The sequence below is a fragment of the Dasypus novemcinctus genome, chromosome 22, assembly GCF_030445035.2.
Source record: "Dasypus novemcinctus isolate mDasNov1 chromosome 22, mDasNov1.1.hap2, whole genome shotgun sequence".
Taxonomy (NCBI): Eukaryota; Metazoa; Chordata; class Mammalia; order Cingulata; family Dasypodidae; genus Dasypus; species Dasypus novemcinctus.
In genome coordinates, this window is record NC_080694.1 from 17,105,284 (window position 1) to 17,119,585 (window position 14,302).

Consider the following 14,302-nt stretch of genomic DNA (forward strand, 5'->3'; position numbering starts at 1 on the left):
GACCCAGCAATACCACTGCTGGGGATATACCCAGCAGAACTGAAAACAAGGACACAAACCAATATATGTACACCAGTGTTCATAGCAGCATTGTTCACTGTCGCCAAAATTTGGAATCAACCCAAATGCCCATCAACAGATGAGTGGATCAACAAAATGTGGTATATACACACAATGGAATACTCCTCGGCTGTAAGAACAAATACACTACAAACACACGTGATAACATGGATGAATCTTGAAAACCTTATGTTGAGTGAAGCAACCCAGGCATTGAAGGACAAACACTACATGATCTCAATGATATGAAATAAGAAAGCTGCCTCAGAGAGCTAGAGACTGAACGATAGTCTTACAGGAAATCGGGGGGTGGAGGAAGGACGTGTGCCGACGTCTGCAGGGGTGGAATTTATGATGAGTTGGCGGTAAGTATGAGCACAAAGGAGAGATAAAATGGGGGCAAGGGGTTGCCTTTGGGAGGGGGTGCTTTGCGGGTTTGAGGGGGGATGGGGTGGGCGGATGGGTAATCTTGCCCAAAAAGTGGGGGGAAGGAGGGGTAGCATACAAACATAGGAGAGTGTCAGGTGTCGGTTGAGAGTAAAATGCTGAGATAATTGTATCAAAATATAATTAAGAGGGTTACCTGTTTAGGATGCTCGGAGGGGATGGTCTGATGTGGGACTGGCTCCTGGGGAATGTCTGAATGCTCATTTTGCCAGAGTGGGTGGTACCATTGGATAGAGACCCAAGTAGTGAGAGTGGGGGTGGACCCACATCCTGGGGAGGACTAATGCCATCAAATAGAGGGAACTGTATCTCTCGAGAGAAAGGGTGGCTCCCAGGGCATTCGGGCAGCTGAGCAAGTTAGGCCCTCAACACTTGCAAGTATCTCTGGACGTGGCTCCTCAGGAAATGGAGGTTGGATGTCACTGTGGGCACCAAGGGGATGGGAAAATGGATGTTAAATGTGTGGAACCAAAGTAAATGTGGGATAAGAGAGGACTTTCATGAGAGTACACAAGGATGGATATAAAACATGTATTATTACACCATAAACATATAGGGGACGACAGACTAATAATGTAAACCATAATGTAAAACATAGGACAACTAAAAATTTAGAAAACTGTATATCCTAAAGTATGGACCACAATGTAAGCACAGATGTCATCTTGTTTGAAAGCTATTGTCACAGAGTCTCTACATCACTGTAAGTAAATATGATATGAATAAGGTATAAGAATATTGCTGTGGAAGGGAAAAGGTTTTATGGTGGATGTGTGAGAGTACTGCATATTGTATATATGAATTACTGTGGTCTATGGCTCTTGTGAAGAGAAGTTCAATAATTAGGGGAAAAAAAAAAAGAAAAAGATAGGATGTAGAATTTTTCCAAGTCAACACGTATTCTATATCTAACCTTTAAACCCATTGCTATATACCATCTTACTAGTAAGGGAACCTGACATTATATTGGGCTTCAATTTTCAGGAAGTTTTGGATCACAGAGTGGTTCAACAATGGCAGCGGAGGAATACTGGTATAGGATACTATTGACAGGTGATATATGGCTGACAGGGAGCTATACAGGGCATATGTCCAGGGTGCATGGTAATGTTTGGATATACTCATAGTGGCAACAATTAAATGTCGTGGTCACTAGGGGAGCAGCAGCAGTCCCCCAGGTGCAACGGTAAGGACCAGGAAGGAATGAGGGTCCAACAGTGAGAGCATGATACTAATGACTATGCTGCGAGCCTATATGCCTGAAATAAGAACAAGGCCTAGAGCAGCACTGTGCCTGGGAATTTCCTCCTGACAGCCTTTATGTTACTCAAATGTGGCCAGTCTCGAAGCCAAACTCAACATGTAAATGCAATGCCTTCCCCCCAGCATGGGACATGACACCCGGGGATGAGCCTCCCTGGCACCGAGGGATCACTATCAAGTACCAACTGATGATGCAACTGGAAAATGACCTTGAATTGAAGGTTCAATGCGGATCTAGCAGAATAGCCCTGTCTACATATAATAACATGACTTTAAAATGCTGTTTGACCTAATGTAAGGGGGAAATGGAAAGGAGAAATGAGTTTATATGGCTATGAGTCTCTAAAAAAGAGTCTGGAGGCTGTCAGAAGGATTGCGCTTATGCACATCTGAGCAGAATCTAAGAGACAGATGAAGTAGATACAACCCCAGGTATTGGTTCCTTTGAGGGCTAAAGAGACCCACGGGCTATATGGTCATAGCAGATGGGGTTCACTGCCATGTCAGATGGCCCTTCTTTGGAGCTGGTGTTTCTGCGTGATGAAACTGGATTCAGATGGAATCTCTTTTCATTAGACTTTCATGCTACTTTACTGGAATTGTAGTTGATGTTGGGGTTTAAGATATATTTAGGGGATTTGAATCCCTGGACTGACAATATGATAGCCAGGCCCTGAGCCTCAACAGACTTCAGCTCCTACAATCTGATTTATTGGACTCACCTCACTCAGCTAAGATGGAGTTGAAGAAGGACAACCACCACACCATGGAGCCTAGAGTGCCTACAACTGAAAGCAGGAGGATTGCATCCAGTATCCATGTGGAATCTGAGCCTCCTCTTTACATAGAGATGCCACGGACATAACCAATCCAATGTCCACAGAGAAAAGGTGGCATTGGAGTGGAGTGGGAAAAGTGGACATGGTGGCTGATATGGGTATGGGGAATAGCAGGAAGAGAGGAGATGTGGAGGCGCCTTTGGGACTTAGAGTTGCCCTGGATGGTGCTGCAGGGGCAATCACCGGACATTGTAAATCCTCCCAGGGCCCACTGGATGGAATGTGGGAGAGTATGGGCCATGATGTGGACCATTAACCATGAGATGCAGAGATGCCCAGAGATGTACTTACCAAATGCAATGGATGTATCATGATGATGGGAGTGAGTGTTGCTGGCGGGGGAGTGGTGGGGTAGGGGTGGTGGGGTTGAATGGGACCTCATATTGTTTTTTTAATGTAATATTTTTACAAAATCAATAAAAAAAATAGAAAAAAAATAAACTATGCATTGTAGATGAAATGGAAAAATTCACAGGAATGTAGGAACAAACTACACTGATTGTTAAAAAATAGAAGATCTCAACAAACTAATCACAATTAAATAGATTGAAACAGTCATCAAACAACTCCCCGAAATATAAAGTCCAGCACCAGATGGTTTCATTGGTGAGTTCTACCAAGGTTTCAGAGAATATTTATTACCCAATACTACTCAAACTCTTCCAAACATGTGAACAATAAGGAACACTATCATACTCATTCTATAAAGATAATATCATCCTAATACCATAGCCAGATAAAGATATTACAAAGTAAGAAAATTACAAACACATTACCCTAGTGATTACAGATGCAGAATTCCTCAAACAAGTACTTGCTAATCCAATCCAACAACACATTAAAAGAATTACTTATAATGATCAACATGGGTTTTATACCACCTTTACAAGGGACATCTGACACAAGAAAATCAATCAGCATAATAAAGCACATTGATAAATAAGAAGGAAAAATCACGAGCCTGTTTATTGATGCAGAAAAGGCATTAGATAAAATACAGCATCCTTTGTTGATAAAACTTCTACAAAAGATACATATTGAAGGAAACTTTCTCAAAATGATAAGGACCATAGATAAAAACCTCCTAGCTAATATTATACTCAATAGTGAAAGACTGAACGTTTTCCCATTGAGATCAAGAACAAAACAGGGATACCCACTGTCACCTCTGTTGTTCAATATATTGCTAGATGTTTTAGCTAGAGCAATTAGACAAGCCAAAGAAATAAATGGAATACAAAACAGAAAGGAAGAATTAAAAATTTTTGTCGAAAAGCAAATTGTCAGTGCTCTCACTCCTGGACCTTAAATGTTTTTATCTAGCTAGAGTAGTAAAAACAGCATATTACTGGCATATAGATAGACAGATAGACCAGTGGAACTGAATAATGGTTCAGAAAGAGTCTCTCACATCTACAGACAAATGACTTAACAGGGCTGTCAAGCCCATTCAGGTGGGACAGAAAGGTCTATTTAACAAATGGTGTTGGCAGAATTGGATATCCATATCCAAAAATTTTTTTTTTAAATAAAGATGACTTCTATATCACACCTTAGCAAAAATTAACTCAAACTAGATCAGAGACCTAAATATAAAAGTAGAACCATAAAGCTCCCAGAAGAAAATGTAAGAAAACCTCTTGAAGAATTTGTGGTACATGGCGCATTTTAAACTTTACATTGACAACACAAACAATGAAAGACAACTTGGATAATTGGACTGCCTCAAAATCACACTTTTGTGATTCAAAGGACTCTGTCAAGAAGGTGAAAAGTCAGCCCAATCAATGGGAGAAAAGAATTGGAAACTATGTATCCAATAGTTTTGGCTTCCATTCTATATGAAGAGATCATACACTCAACAATAGAAGAGCAAGCAATCTAATTTGAAAATGTGCAAAACATTTAAATAAACATTTCTTGAAAAAGGAAATACATTTGGCCCAAAATAACATGAAAAAAATTCAAATCCTAGGGATATATTCAGCAGAACTAAAAAATGGGATGTGAGCAGACATTTGAACATTGATGTTCATAACACATTATTCACAATTGCCAAAAGATGAAAGCATCCAGTTGTCCATTGATTGATGAATATTTAAAAATTGTGGTGTATGCACATGATGGAATATTATGCAGCAGTAGAAAGAAATGAAGTAGTGAAGCATATGACAATGTAGATGAACCTTGAGGACATTATGCTAAGTGAAGCAATCCAGACACTAAAGAACAAATTAATTGATGATATAATCCATAACAAATGTTCCACAACAGTGTGGTGTGTTTATGAAGGGGTGTTGTATGGGAATTCTACACGTGTGTGATTATTTTGTAAGTTCACTACTTCTGTATTAAAGTTTATTTTTGTAAATCTGAAGGAATTAATTTTCCAGTAGAATGTTAAAAATTGGGAAAAAAACTTTTAGCATACATCATATTAGCCATAATTACAGGATTTAAACAAGAGAAAATTTTCTAATGTGCATTCATACCACAAGACTTGGCAGATGACAGTGACGTTGGTTGTAGGAGGAATTGTGCAATCCAGCAAAATTTTTAAAAAACCCACCTCTTTATGGAGAAGAAGATTATTTCAATTGGCATATTAAAATAGATTTTGTGATCAGTGGGAGACATTAAACAGACATCTAAAATAAGTGAATTGTGAATTAGTGAATTATTCATAATTAAATAGATGGTCATGTGAAATATTTGGTCAAGAACAGTGAGCATTTTCCATTTTAGCACTGCCAAGTGAATGACTAAAAACAACAGAAATTGTAAAAAACTGCCTGACATAGATCTAAAGTCTTTGAAGAGTGTTTCAGACAACACTGACAGGATGGCCATTTACTTTGATGAAGAGATGAAGGTTCTGTAAACAAAGTTAAGAATAAACATGAAGGAATTGATTATACTAGTATGTACATCTAAATACATATTGGAAAATTATGACTAATAATGTAACAGGGTTTTCCTGTTGCTTAAATAAAAACAGAATATCCAAATGTATAACTTTTTCCACACAGAACAAACATCATGAATAAGATATGACCAGGAAAACAAAACAAAACAAAACAGATGCAACGTGAATTGGACATATTTGTGGATTTTTTTATCAAAAAACACAAATTTTCTTTTTTTGGGGGGGGTTATGGTATTTGTTATATTATCACACACCTCATGACTTCCTCTATGCACTGTATATTTAGGACTTTAGCTGTTGATATTTTTCCCCATTCGCGCCATGTTCAAATCCGTTCTTTTCCTACTCTGAAGATACATCATAATTCTTTATTTTCTGGACATTTGTCTTCTCACCTTGCTTTTCTTTCTTTCATTCCTTGCATAACATCATTACGTTACATCATTATGTAATATCATTACACAAGAATGATATGTTATGGAAGGATTTTCCTACTTATCATTCCTCTTATACTTGCAAAATACTGAGAAAATCACCTTCTAAAATCCTCATTCTGACTCTGAGGATATTTACTATTAATATAAAAAAGACAAACATGAGATAAACTCTTTGTGTGTTTATGCTGTATTGAAAATAATTTGACATTTACGTATCTCTTCTAGTCTAGATCACATGCAGAGGGATATTGAACATGTTGAAGTCTGGTAAACTTAATTCATTTTTAAAATAATGAATGTGACTTTAAATAAAAAATGGCTTTCTTAAATACTGTCCTCTTTTTTTTTTTTTGACTTGACATATGATTGTCTTGTTGCCTACACTTTCTTTGTGAGTTTATGTCTAGGGCAGGGCTTATCCTCATACCTATCATAGCTATCCTAGCCATAACCACTGCCCTGGGAATTGGGATTAGCTGTTTATACAAAACTCAACAGGTCTCCCACCATTTCTCCGCAGAGTTAATCAAAGCAAAGAAAAAACTAGCCATGACTTAGAAGCCCTTAAACAACAGATAAATACTCTTGCTGCCATGGTGCTTCCAAATTGCAGAGTCCTAAACAGGCTAACAATGGTATGTGGAGGAACCTATCTGTTTATCAAGAAGGAATGCTTATTGTAAGGGTAAGGCCACATTGGGAAAATAGGAATAGAACTACATTAAGAAATAGGAATTGCAAGTGCCTTCAGATAAATAAATAACTTAGGACTGCTCATAAGAAGAGTGTAAACACCTTAGGGCTGCACCTAAAAAGAGTGTAAACAACTTAGGGCTGCACCCAAGAAGAGTGCCAATAATTAACTTAGGGCTTAGGGCTGCTCCCAAGAAAAGTGCCAATAAATAACATAGGGCTGCTCACAAGAAAGAGCTTTTGAAAAGAAAAAAATAGATATGCTATCTTCAGCTAACCCCTGTGTTCTGTTTCTTTGCCTGCTTGCTTGCTAGACCCCCTCCTTCCTAAAAGCTATAAAACCACCCCTTCTCTTAGACTTGGGGCTGCTCTCGCCACTGTGTAGGATGAGGCAATCGCCATGCAGCTAATAATGCTCTCAATTGGAACTTTATTCAAAGTCTGAGTCTGGTCAGTATCGCTGGTCAATAACACTATGTCTAGGTAAATTGCTTCAGAACAGTCATTGACACCATTTGAAACCTACAATATTAAGCCCATCAACTTCAGGAGGATGTAGCTTCTGGAGACACCTGGACTTTCTCACTCCCATGGGCCAGTATGTCATGGCTGGCCCCAATTTTAGGGGTTGCTTATCAGCATTTTCTTTATCCTTTTAGTAAGATCATGTATCTTCAAAATTCCAAGTAAGTTTATTTCTTCCAGAACCAATGCCCTCCAGGACAAGGTATTAGTCACAGAAGGATTTCATCCAATTCCAACCATGGTGCTGGATCTGCCTTCCACATCCTCAATAGACTATCCAGAGAATTTCACACCCCATCAGGCAGAGACTTCTGCCCATAACCAGCTGGAAGGAACTACCAAAGTAAGACCATGATCTTTCATCTCCCCCTTAATAACAAGTGTGTAAACTCTGATGGGGAATTTGAAACAGTTTAGTATGGGGAAAGAGAGAAGATGAGTCACAGCTAGGAACCAGGAGACATGACCCCGAAACCCCATCTGGAGACCCAGTGAGCTAAGACTGCTACTAAGAACAAAGCTGGAAAGACCCAACTGAGGCCATGACGTCCTACTTGAAACTAATCTTGGGTCAAGAGGAAGCCCTGGTTATATGTAAACAAGCCTCCCAATTTGTCCTGGATAATTCTAAACAAAAGACTTGATACTTGATCCCCTGAGGCCTAACAGGTGGGAAATTATAAGGCAACCAATCAGAACAAGAAACAGGCCACTCCCAACATTAGGAAACAGGATGAGGAAAGTTCTTATAAAGGCCTACCATAAGGCAGCAAGCATGCATCTCACCCTCTAGCACACTTGCACCTGAGTCTGGGGTGGTGAACTTTTTCTCTTTTATTTCTTAATAAATCCTTTACTTCCTTATCTACCCCCCCCCAATTAATGTAGAAATATAGGCAAAGTTGTTATTTATATAGAGTGGAAAATGTAACATATGAAACATGCCACTTCATCTTTGACAAATTATTTTCTGTGACAATCAGTAGATCATTTCTCATAAATATAAATGCCCTGTACCATATGAAATAATTTATTGCATTGTTATTATTCATTTTTATATTAATGTCCACCAGTGGACATCAAGAACTTCAAGACAAAATATCTTGCTTCTACTTCACTTATTTCCATGTTCTGAATCATTTCCTGTTACATATTTTATTCACAAATACATATTTCCTTACCAGAGATTTACAAAATATTGACATAACTTTATTCCCATCCAAAGTCCTGATACAACATGTGTTCTTTGGATAAGGAGTATTTTTCATAAAAAAATAAATTATTCTTTAAAATCACTGAATCAAATAATCGTAGATTACTCTGGAAAAGAGAAAACATACCCTGTATTGAGAAAAGATGCCATGTATGGTATCAATGAAATATTTAGGAGAAACCATGAGAACTTGTAAACCAGTTATATTTAGAAGAATAAATAACAAAGATGTCATGAATATCCTAAAAATGTAGCCTAGTGAAATTGGCACTCAGTGGTTCTAACTGAACAACTTGAAAACAATGAAACACTTTGTTGGTTGAGGAGAAGGAATAATTATATATTTGAAGTGTGAAAAATAAATTGCACTTTGTATATTCTGGTAAATAAGAAGAGAAAGTTGAAAATACAAGAATGATAATAAAGATTTTAGAGTAATAAGTAGAGCCAAGAAAGTATCTGAATTCGCCCAGATACAGTAGGTGGAAAAAAGAATGTTTTCTTTTTGAACAAGCACTCAGTATTATGGAAGAATCTGGAGAAATATTAACATTTACATGTTGCTAAGTTAGAGAAGTAAATCAATGTTGAGGAGAAGAATTATTTAGAGCTGAAAGCGTAGCAGCTCTGCAGTGACATGAGGTGATGTTCTTCAATTGGCCTGGTTACCAGTGTAAATGGTAAACCAGTCAGAGGACAGCAAGATCATGAGTAATGAAGTATGAGTCCAATAACGAGTAATTGAACTTTGGAAGAATCCACACTTTTCAACCTTCTAGTACTTAATATATTCTTCCACACTACAGTTTCTGCAGAGAAACCTTCATGTCTTTGTTCATCAAATAAGAGATAGCAAGGTTCAAGATATAGGTGTGACAGTGGAGTGAAAAATGGAAGACAGAGCACCCTGGTTGGGGCATATTGGGAGGCAGGACTCATTCTTCTGTCCTGAGTGAAAGACAAACAGAGAAAAACACCGTGAGAGAAAGAGAGAGAGAGCAACTACAAAAGTTTCTGTTTTCTTAAAATGTGCATATCTTTGGTATCAGCCACTGTATTTCCCTTATATTTACCAAAACCTTTTAATTCCTTCTGACGTTTCAACATAAATTCATTTGGTTATGATTTACAAAAAAGACATGAATTTTAAAAAATATTTCCTTTTAAACATTCTACCTCCACATTTTTTTCAATATTTATTTTACTCCTATCCTCTTTTCCAGCCCCCATAAATGGTGGTAATTACTTTCCTTCCCTATTATTGAAGGTAATCTCTCAACCAACTGAACAATAATGCTTTTAATCTGGAAGACAAATTTTTTTAATGAATAGATTGCCTCTAAACTGCTTGACTTCTAGGCTTACATTCCACACCTAATTTTGTTATATTTAATTCTATAATATATCAGGAGTTCTGAAACATGAATTTCTTGTTTTTATATAATTAGTTATTTTTATTTTACATGCATATATTTTTACCTATATATTGTTGTCTGATTTGACACCTGGGATTTATCTGTAACCCATCAATTCTGAGACTTTTCTTCATGCTTTTTTCCTCATAGAACCAGAGAAGGAAGATTAGAGCAGAACTGGGTAGCTAAGTCTTCACATTCTATATTTAATTGACAAACTGTAATTCACTCTTAGATATATGTATGCATATGTATAGGTATGGGTATGTGTATATATAAACAATAAAAATAAGAGTCAAGTTTGACTTGTTAGGTGCTGAAGCTACCCCTTTAGGTTTTCTACACTCATGCTGATGAAATACCCTAAACTTCCACCCAAATATGGTAGACAGACATGACATGCTTTCATTTGAAAAAATTTACTTTTAAAGAAATTTTTTGAGGTAGGAGTGAAAAACATGCTATCTAAGGGAGGAGGATTTATGATTGATTGGGGGAGACACATGGCATACAGCAGAGCAGGGGAAAGTGGCAATGATGGCCTTGGAGACATGACACACTTGGCACTGGCTGGTGGTCCCTGATGGGAGCTGCGGGCATACTGGGAAAGATGGAAAGATAATGGCTTGGACACAGCTGCTGGGAGAATAACATTGACATAGTTGATTTCTGGGCAACTAGGTGACTCTTTCCATTTCTCCATGGACAAATCCACATGCCATTTGACTTACCCTTTTCCAGTATTTGCTTTCTTGAGGACTATGTGCCTTCAGGAGCAACAGGTTCTCTGTTGATCCCCAGTCCTGGGAAGGGTGGTTCATCCCTATGGCAAGGGAGGGTCCTAACCCCACATCCCCATCCAGCTACTCTCCTGAATACAGCAATTCAAGGCCTTCTTTTCTATATTTAGGTTTAAATTGGTGCCTTGTAACATCCAATGGACCTTGACCTTAGCTGCCTTGTGATTCTGTTGGACCAGGTTTCGCCCTCTGTCCTGTTGGATATAGGGGCCTGGCATGTGACAATATCTCTTCTGTGCATAGGTGGGACATGGGACTTGAAGCCCTTGGAAAATAAACTGAGTCAGGAGAACTTACAGCATCACAGCACTGAATGTGGCTCTGGGGGTCTCCCTCCAGTTGGAATTTTTACTCTCTCAGGATGCTCTTTCAGATTTGGTTTCCCTATATCTTATTCACCAACAAGCTTAATTTTGTGGGGCATTCATTAGTGACTAGATTCCCCAGATTGAATAATTTTCCATTGCTGAATGGGAGTAACCAAGTTCACTGGGCCTCAGGGAGTCTCTTGGTTTGGGTCTGGGAACAGTGGGCTTCACAGCCATGATGGATTCCTCATATAATTGCTCTGGTCGATCCTCAATGCTCAGGAAGGGAGGGGGTGCTGGGGTGTCTTGATCATTGTCAGGTAATTCTGAAACTATTCCAGTGGTGAGTTCACAGCCCTGTCTCTGTTATATTGGAAATCGACACCCCTCATCTTGAACCATATCAGGATGTCTGCACTTCTCATGACTCAAGTTTATGAGCTCCTGTAGAACAAAGTGAAGACTGAAAAAACTTCTATATGCCATATGAAAGGATTTAGGATATCTCCAGGATAAGGTCTTTGAAAGATGAAAAAAAAGACATCCTTTATGGAGAACATTGTGAGAAGGTGGAAATGACTAGCTATAGCCAGTAAACTTCATCTAGGACAAGACTGAAATGAGCAGGTCTGAGTCCTAAAGGCTGGAGACTATTCAAACAGAAGATGCCAACCCACCTGGATACTGTGGAGGTAAGTTCTCTGAGCCAGTGCTCAATAGAAATGGAGTCAAGTCAGAAGGAATCAGCATTAAGAGGAGTATGTGGTGGGAGGTGGACTTGCCCCAATGGATAGGGCATCCACCTACCACATGGGAGGTCTGCGGTTCAAACTGGGGGCCTCCTTGACCTGTGTGGAACTGGTCCATGCACAGTGCTGATGCAAGCAAGGAGTTCCCTACCATGCAGGGGTATCCCCCACATAGGGATGCCCCATGCTCAAGGAGTGCACCTCGCAAGGAGAGCCACCCAGCATGAAAGAAAGTGCAGCCTGCCCAAGAATGACGCTGCACACATGGAGAGCTGATGCAATAAGATGATGCAGCAAAAGAGACACAGAATCCCAGTGCCACTGGTAAGGATAGAAGCAGTCAGAGAAGAACAAACAGTGAATGGACACAAAGAGCAGACAACTGGGGGGGGCGGGGAAGGGAGAGAAATAAATTTTAAAAAAAGAGGAGTATGTGGTGGTGGAGTGGAAAAGTGTGTGGTGGAGCAGGGCAGGTGATTCTGGGGGATTCATGGGGTTGCTGAGTTGGGGTAGAATGATATCCTGAGAGCATGTGGTCAGGTGAGGACATATTTCTCTTGACTCTGCCTTGACCCTGAAAGAAAGTCTGGGATCCAGTACTCACTCTCTTCTCTTAGGCAAAGAGCAGACCTCCATTATTTATAAACAATTTGACTTTCTACCTCAAAATCATGGGGTTCTCTGTTCCTTTCTTGTTATTCTTTTCTTTTAAAAAGGATAAAACATTTTCTATAATTTGCCTTTGAAAATCTCAGATACAGGTTTTTGGTTTTTTTTTTCTTTCTTTTTTTTGTGTGTGTCTGAACGATACTTTATTGATAGTCCTTTGCTATGGATGGTGTAGTATCTGAATTTGGGGTGTGTGAGCTCCCTCAAGTAGGATTCTACTCCCTGAGGCCAGAGCTCATGGTTTAGCATTTGTTCTAAAGCTTTCAGAGACTCAGTCTTCCTCTCCCGATAAGCCCTAAGACAAGGGCTTCCCCTAGAAATACCAGACTGGAGAAGGGAAATGATGAGTAATTTTTGCTTGATTCTGTCTCCCAAACATTTCCTACACTCTCTCAATAATTTTAACCCCAAAGACACTGAACTGCATTGCTTGAAACCTACGCTTGAGTTAGTTCTCTGACACCCACCAAGAGATTAATCTGTGAGTGTAGATATAAGCCTTCTGTCTTCTCACCCTTTCTTCCTAAAGAAATGTTTCTCATCTTTGCTGCTAGGGCCTACCTCAGGGTCTGTGTAAACATAACAGATTAAATAAAGTGAGAGGAACAGGGTTATTAAAAGTCCATCTATGCTCAGGGATGGATCTGGGATTCCCTTACTTGATATCTGTCTCCTTATATAGATGGATTCATCTGGAGAAGTACAGAAGAAGTAGAAAGAACAATATCTCTCACAATAAGAATAAAGTCCATACAACATACCATGTGGACGTGTTTGTGCTCTTCCATGGAGCACAGTGGTGTCTCAGGAAGTAGATCTGTCTTCATCTTCCACAGCACACACCAGCCTCAGGCAGCTCTGAGCACTGGCCACTGAGCCTGTGCTGCCTGGAGATCCAGGCCCGCATCACAGAGCCACAGAACAGCCAGAGAGTTTTCAAGGGTGGGGGAGGGGCTGAGAGAAGAGGAAACCCAGCCCCTCCCCCACCTACAGACCCCTCAGCTCAGCCTGGACCTTCCTCTTTTCCAGCTCCATAGTTAGAGAATATCATCTGTATGTACCTCTGTACAATGCCTATTTATTCCAAATATCATCAGACAGGAACTGGTCCAGTTTTCAACCTTGTCATTCTCAGCTTTGATATCACCAAATCCACAGCTCTGAAAGTTTGACGTTTTCTAGGGAATTTTTTTTAATTCCCAGGGCTTTACATTTTCAAGATCTCCTTTGTGTTCAACTCCAGCTTCCTTTCTTAGGTTGGTTTTGCCTTCCATCAACCTGGATATAAAGCTCAGACCCCTCAAAATTGCCCACATTTTACAAAAAACAAGGATAAATGATACTGTCTACATTAAAGGTAGAAGAGAGGTCCCAGCACACCACATGGCAAATAATTTACCAAACACAGTAATTTTTCTTTATGGTGACAAATTATCTAACACAAAATTTCCTACTTTAACAATTTTTAAGTGGTCCCCAAACAGAAACTCTCTGTACCTATTATGCAGCAACTCTCCTTTACCTTCCCCTCCTCAGCCCTAGCAACCTCTAAACTACTGTCCCTATTGAATTACTTATTTTAGATATTTAATATGTGACACTTTGGACTGCTCAACCTCTAAGGCTTTTGAATCTACCATCCTGGCCCAGCATGCAGTGTCTTATCATGCTGGAATCCCCAACATAATGTTACCCATAATTATAATTCTGTTCTCCCAAGTATGAACTTCAGTTTGCACATATAAACCTATTGTCTTTAACAACTCTTAGAGATCTTCTAAGCAATATGTTTTCTCTTTTTGAATTATGTGTCTGATTACTCAAACTGTGAAGTCCTTTTCTAGTTTTTACCTTCTAATTCCAAAATTTCATTAAAATTCAATAATTTTTTAAAATATCAGAATATATATCAGATTTTTTCTTCCATGATTGGCAGGCATAAAGTAGAGCTGTATTTC

General features: G+C 39.1%; 1 long non-coding RNA gene across 1 annotated transcript in view; it reads right to left on the reverse strand.

Annotated features, from left to right (window-relative positions):
* Positions 1-13,180, reverse strand: part of LOC139437366 (uncharacterized) — a 100,872-nt gene extending 87,692 nt beyond the window's left edge. The window contains exon 1 of the long non-coding RNA XR_011647123.1: positions 13,106-13,180. This is a non-coding gene — a long non-coding RNA (uncharacterized lncRNA). The remainder of the gene's footprint in view (positions 1-13,105) is intronic.
* Between the last annotated feature and the right edge of the window lie 1,122 nt (positions 13,181-14,302).